The sequence below is a fragment of the Bactrocera dorsalis genome, chromosome 1 (genome assembly GCF_023373825.1).
Source record: "Bactrocera dorsalis isolate Fly_Bdor chromosome 1, ASM2337382v1, whole genome shotgun sequence".
In the NCBI taxonomy this organism is placed as follows: domain Eukaryota; kingdom Metazoa; phylum Arthropoda; class Insecta; order Diptera; family Tephritidae; genus Bactrocera; species Bactrocera dorsalis.
The window spans coordinates 21,161,523-21,169,193 of NC_064303.1; the positions used below are offsets into that span (position 1 = coordinate 21,161,523).

Sequence of the window (7,671 nt, forward strand, 5' to 3'; positions counted from 1 at the left end):
TAATATACCTTTCACAGATGCATTTCTTTTAGTAGCTATGTGTTTAGTTTGTATGGCAGCTATATGCTATAGTGAGCCGATCTGAACAATTTCTTCGGAGATTACATTGTTGCCTTAGAAAATAATCTGTACCAAATTGCATGAAGATACATTGTCAAATGTGGAAGTTGTCCATACAAGAACTTGATTCCGATTGTTCAGTTTGTATGGCAACTATATGTTATAGTGGTCCGATAACGGCAGTTCCGACAAATGGGCAGCTTCTTGAAGAAAAAATGACGTTTGCAAAATTTTAAAACGATATCTTGAAAACTGAGAGACTAGTTCGTATATATTCAGACGGACATGGCTTAATCGACTCAGCTCAACATACTGATCATTTATATATGTATGTATATATTTTATAGGTAATGAGTACACCATTTTTTGAAGGAAAATTTTTATATATGATAGTAAAATGGGTCAATTGTTCCATAGTGCTTAACCGTAAGAATAATTTATTTGTATGTATGCACGATGTATTGAGTTCATAACATATTCCAATTGTTAGGCAATGTATGGAATTTATCTCATAAGAACTGCACAGGCTTGGGTGCTATGGATGAATCAAACGAAGGGCAATTATTGCTGCGTGCTTAACCGCATATTTCGAACGTCTATATGTGATAAGTTATCTGTAGTGTTCCATATTTTGCAATTTCATAATATAGCATGCCCTTCTGATCCCACCAAATACAGAGCATTCATTACTTTGGCCACATGGATATTCGGCCTTGCCGTTGCTTTAGCTAGTTGGCTGGGTTTCACAAAATATCTTTTGAGTTTAGGGCGACAACCCTATGGATTATTTTTTCTTCAACAGTTACAATCCGATGCAAAGCCGACTTTCTTTTGTAGGGTTCAATCAGAATTTCTGACATGAAGCATCATCTTTCAAACTTTTTTCCGTTCAACTCATATGTCAGCTGATTTAATTGCTTTAAAATGTACAATTAAACATTTCGAAATGGCTGATTAAAGAACTTTGAATGATTCTACCATTTCTTCTTGTGTTTAGCAACAATCTTCATCTAATATTGTTTGCAACTCCTCATCTTCAAATATTTTTAGCGAGCCAAGTCTAAATCAAGTTTTCAGCGTCGGTTCAGCTAGATCTTGTCCACCTAAATACCATGACTTTCGGCTGAGTTTTTTTTTCCATATTAAAGAAATTAAGAGGAGTTCTCCGAAGAAACGCCTTTTCGTGCACAAAGTTCGTCATATTTGAGGGGAATAAATTTGTATTGTTTACGCTTCCAACGAAAGCATACGAGTATACTACAAAGGGCATACAAGGACTGTAGCTTCTAAACTTATTACTCCAATGGAATAATAATTAAGTTTTGCAATCACGTGTCAATTCGTACGAATATAGTTGACCAAATATATAAGGATCTGTGAAAATTGTTAGTATCGAAGGGTTAACTTCGGATCAGCCCATCATAAGCAATAAGAGTTGTGGAAATGTTTGCATTAAAAACACTGAATTCAACATTTGTTATTAGATAATTGCGCCCATGTAACGAAAATGAACAACAAGAGTATAGATCATAGTATTTACCACTTAAGCATTTGGAAGACCATGCTCAATATGTATTGGCATGAAGACTTGAAGAAGCTTGTCATAAAAAAATGGAAAAATCGAGCAAATAATCTGCCGGTCAAAGCTCACAAGGAGCTGTAGTATCAAAATATGCGCATAATGGTGAGATAATATTATTAATAGATCACAATCAGCCGGAAGAACAGAGGTGGAAACTATTTTGTTAGGTATAGACTAAAGTTTATTCGACGCTAGATCACGTTCTGGTTGGGGAAATAAGTATGTATACTTAATTTGTTTAAAATATTTCACATCTTTCACTAATGCTATAGGCAAATATAATGTTGTCAATACATTTTTGATCACCAAATTCAGTTCAAATTTTCATTCCATAATAATTTGATAAAATAAAGGAATTACTATATACTATATATGTATTTAATGATTTTGAGGAGTGAAACTCTGTTATGTATTTTTTCTTAACTGATAAGCCTTCATCTGCTAAGCAAGACCAAATGTTTATTTTTGTATCATTAAACTAATAATATAATATAATATTGTACAGTATTATTAGTGAAGAATAGTCTAAACTAGTTCTAGAGAACAGTTTCTTTCAGGTTTCAGTTTTGATGACATCCGTCTGTCAGCACTCATATGAAGGATTTCCAGTGCAAATATTTCGTCATAATAAAATATTACTTGATTGGTGAATTACTATTTACCGACAATAACAACTCGCTGACACACTTTTTGCCGGCAAACATTGCCATGAATTCTATGTCACTAGATTGGTCAATCGTTGATGCTTAAAAACAAAACAAAACGCACGCTTGCAATTCTATCTACGTCTGTCAGCTAATGTCACTTTTCGCATATAACCACCAACAATGGATGACCGGCCGCCAACTAATTTGATGCAGCGGCAAACGTTTGACAACTGCAACAACATGAGCATAAAATCATTTGAAGCCTCCACCTTTTTGCAAAATTTTTGCGTTTTGCATCATTTACTTGCCTGTCCGACACACCTTGGAAGATTAAGTCGCGGACACACTTAGCTACCTACTGTAATTTACTTAAACAACGTAAATATTGAGTGACAAAAAATTAAAAGAGAAAACAATGGCAACAGCAATGAAGATATTGTAATCAGAAAACATAAAAAACCAAACGCCTTCTGTTAAAACAACAAAAACCAATGGACACGAACGCACGACTTAAAAGAATCTCAAGTCAAAGTAAAATAAAAAAATTGTATTTTTTTTCAAAAACCAGTCAAACATACTATAGGTCAGCACACAGTGGCAACATACAACATACAGCCGTAACCATCTCGACAACCGTTGCTGACACATCATTGCAAAAGCCCAGCTGACTCTGCGGCGCACAGTAGTGTGTGTAGAGAAACTATGTGAAAATGTTTTATAGAAAATGAATTCGGACAAGTGGTCGCCCTCCAGCCGAGACACAAAATTTTCGATCTTTTCACCGTTGACAAGCGATTTCACATAATCCCTCAAAAAATAGTCCAGTGGTGTTATATCGCATGATCGTGGCTCACCCTCAAAAAAATTATCCATTGACTGTAAGGCACGTAGCGCCAGCTAGTTTAAACCAGAGGTTGCCAACATCCACATCCCCTCTTTTAGACACATGGCTCTCAATAATGACATGTGGATTATAACCCATTCAACAAAAAATGAATAAAATTTTCTTGCTAACATCGCGCCCGGTGGTCATATCGTTTTGAGTCCATTCACCGAATATCCGAAGCGCTCAATTTCAATTATTGCACGATTTGGATTGTGTAAACCCGCAAATGAAAATTTTTCCGGTATATCAGCCATAAAGTGGATAGGAACAGACACTAAAGCGTCTTGGGTGCGCACTGTTTGCGGTCTCTGAGGATACGCATTATTCACTAGAGTAAAAGTGTTGCGAAATCGGTCCATGGTTGCTCGAATTACCGAATCTTTATTTTGGCCAAAAACTTACACGATTTGGAGACGTTTTTCCGGTGTAAGCCTATTCATTATGAAATGACAAAGCAAACTGAGTATAAATCAAGTAACACCTGTCAAAAAAGATATTCCGAAAAAGTATTGCCTCATGGGAAACTACACGGCTAAAAACGTCAGTTACATAAAAGCTATCAACTCTAAGGAAGGATAAGAAATAAAATCTATGGAACTTAGTGCTTCAGCAGCACTTCTGACTGAGTTTTGGCTTAAGTATATACATAAGTATCTGCTCTAAAGATCTCTGAGTCTAGTACAACCGATATAGTATAGAGTGCCACAAATTGAAATAAAACATGTACAGTCGACAACCAGCTTTTTAGATTTTGGTGAAACCTTAAAAATGCGATTAATTATAACTATGTAAATACCACTATCGTATGCACCACTATTCAAAAATAAAAATTTCATAAAGTTGGTTGAATCAGCTGTTTTGTAAAATTACAAAATTTTTAAAACAGATTATGGACTTAATCTTTTAGACTGGAGATTACACCCTGCTAAGTGCTACACATTTGAATGGCTTCATTAAGTTCACTAACATCTTGTATGAGTAATCCATTAACAGCTAAGCTAGGAATTCTTTATATGTGATATATAAGACTGTGGAAAGATATGCTACTAATTTTTCTTCTCGTCTTTTCAAAATCTAGTCATAGTTCCTTGAACGGATAAGTGTCGAACTACTGATTACCTCGATAGAATTTTATTTACGCGATGCTTGTGGATCTATTATATTATAACCTATGTAACATTTTTGGCTTCATCAACTGTGGAGTACATCAGAACTTTATCTGTTTCCTCAACTGTGGAGCATGCATAACTCAATGGCATATTGTTCAATTATTTCGTATCTAAATATAGATCACATAATTTCAGGAACAGACCTTGAATTTTGTTGAACGATAGTCGACAGTAGCCACCTTGCTCAAAAAACTAACCATGATACCTATAGTTGTTTGGAATATCCATGAGTTCTCTTTGGATCAATCTACATATGTTTTAACGTGAATAAATTTTAGAATTTATCGGGCAATGTAATTTCGCCTTATACATTCGCCTTTTTTTAATTATTATTCTCCCAAGCAATTGAATATTATTGCGTGAATAATGCAACGGACGATCAATAGCCAGACCAATAAATTTTACTATGGGTTATAACATATGTATCTCTAGGTTGGAAATATTTTCCACCTTTAATTTTACCTAAATATATCTCCGGGTACGTTCTCAATATTGCATATTCTCGGTATGATATGTGTAGTAGGTCTGGTACTATGTCAAACGTCCTGAATTGGTTCTTTCATGAAAAAACTCTTACAGTTGGAAATTGATGTATAAGAAAGGTATTTTTACAATTTTTTAAATATTTATGCTTTATAGAATTAACTATTATTCATCAAACTGTTGTTTTTGTCACCTAAAATATTTGAGTTAAATATAGGGTTATATATGTACTCGTATTCCCTGACCATAAATTGAGGACGAGTTCGTAGATGGGCGTAGATACAACAGAACGCAATTAATTGCCATAACTACCGCAATAAGATAAAATACTGTTATTTTGTGCAAGAAATCGCATTAGGCAAAGTCATCTGCAGTTTATTAAATTTTGAAAAACTGGGCGTGGCTCCACTATCTTAAAGGCAAATAATGTAATGGTAATGTATACATATCTTCTAAGTAGTTAAATTTGTAATAACCAAATTTGTTAAGGACGATTCCCTTTAGCACCCCTCCCGACACTCCATATAACTTTCTTTTTAAAAACTATGGAAAACCCGTAACTCAGGACCGGCTCGGCTAATAACTTGACATTTCTATGTTGCAGTGCGGAAATGAGTAAATTTGGACTATTACCACGCTTACTTATCGTATAACACAGTTTTAAACTCCACCTGTTCTTTCTTTTTCAATGTACAAATAAAGCGCCTATAATTGTAGCGAGATAAGACTTTGTACAAATACATACTGCCTTTGATGTGTGCCAGTTTTGGATCACAAGTTATTCAAATCGGATAAAAACTGTTTAAGGGGCACACCTAGTGTGAAATTTTCAAAAATTCGATAGGTTATACCTTTAAAAATAACATACTAAAATTTCAAATCGATATCTTTTTTTTTTTTTTTTTTTTTTATTTTGTTTATACATTGCAACTAGTTCAAATAAAAGAAAGGACTAACAAGCAACTTGAATATGACTTAAACATATAATTACAAAATCACAAAACTACTATGAGAGTATTGGTTAATTTAAAAGATCGCTGGGTTTGAGGCGTTTGAGTCGTCTTGGTGGACCATCTCCAGAAGTTAACTTAGCTACTTCTTCGTTACAATGCTGTAGCAATCTTGCACTATGTGCTGTTGCAATTTTTAATATTTCTGCGTTAACCGAGTTTACGCCTAGATCACGCTCTATATCAGCACATCTACAATACCAAGGCGCTTGGACAATTAGTCTTAGTACTTTGTTTTGGAATTGTTGGATGACTTTCTTATTGTTTGCGTTAGTACATCCCCAGAGTTGTGCACCATAGCTCCATATCGGTCGGAGTATTTGTTTATAGATAAGTAACTTATTTTCGATGGATAACACTGATTTGTTACCGATTAACCAATTGTAATTTTTGAGTCGCGTGTCCAGCTCCTTACGTTTGTTTTTTACGTGAACTTTCCACCGTAGCTTAGTGTCAAGCGTCATTCCTAAGTATTTTACGGAATTAAAGTACGGTATTCGAGCACCGTCTATGAAAATTGGTAAGTACTGTATCTTGTTGTATGTGAAAACAATGTGTACAGACTTAGCTTCATTTAGCTTTATCTGCCATTTCTTTGCCCATTGTACGACTTTATTTACAGCTTTTTGGAGATTTTTAGTGGACTCGTGTTCACTACTACCAACAGCAAGCAACGCGGTATCATCTGCAAATGTGGCTGTTGTATAATTGCAGTCTATTGGCAGGTCGTGCGTGAATATAATATAAAGAAGAGGACCCAACACACTACCTTGTGGAACTCCAGCTTTTATGTCCCTAAGATCAGAATATTTGTCTCCTTGTTTAACGCGAAAGTAGCGATCAGATAAATACGATTTTATGATGTCATAATACTGTTTCGGTAAAATTAGTTTCAGTTTCGAAAGCAGTCCTTTGTGACAAACTTTATCGAACGCTTTTGCAACATCCAAAAATACGGCAGAACAGAATTTTTTTTCCTCAAAGACTTTCTCAATAATGTGTGTTATCCTGTGGATTTGATCAATCGTAGAATCGATATCTGAAACAGTTTTTGAGTTACAGCCATTTAAAAGAGTAGCCACTCGGCAGTTAGATAGTTGCATTGGAACTTTAAACGAGTTTTTCTCGAAACAGCATTTTTCGAATTTGCTGCAGTGATTACTCAGAAACAATTGATCCGATCACTATCGAATTTTTTTTACATGTTCTATGTATAGTTTTCCGTATCCTATCGATTTTTGATTAGATCAAAAAATCGAATTTTGGCAGGCCAAAAACGACCAAAATTTTGGGTAAAATTCGACTATTTTTTTTAAAACGCCGTCATATTGTCAATTTTTGATTTTTTTATCGTATGGCATTGTACAGACAATATTATCAATTTTAACGAGAATTTAGAAGGTAGGAATCACTGCAGCAGTGAAGGACCTTTTTTTCGCGCCTTGGGAGATCGACTATAACTTAAAAAATATTTAATTTTTTTCTTCAAAACTTTCACTGTATATTCTTGAAACATATATAAATATATTCTTAGAATTTTGAAATATTTGATAAAGTATTTTTTTTAATAAAAATTCCCAAAAATCACCTTTTTTTAGGCCATTACAGTAGGTGTGCCCCTTAAGCCGCTAAGAAACGAGTAATTTGCGAGAAATACATATTAATGAACCTCAGAGCGAACCCTGATGTGATAATGATATGCCACTATAGCAAAATTGGGCTGAATCGGATCAATAATACACTCAGTCTCCATAAGCATAATAGAAAATTTTCTAACTTCTCACAGACTTTATTTCCGGTATAAACTCAATGTATAAGTCATCGTAAATCGTTC

At 34.5% G+C, this 7,671-nt stretch overlaps 1 long non-coding RNA gene across 1 annotated transcript in view; it reads left to right on the forward strand.

The window, feature by feature from the left end:
• Positions 1-7,671, forward strand: part of LOC125780225 (uncharacterized) — a 341,973-nt gene that overhangs the window by 27,840 nt on the left and 306,462 nt on the right. The gene's annotated exons all lie outside the window — the stretch shown is intronic.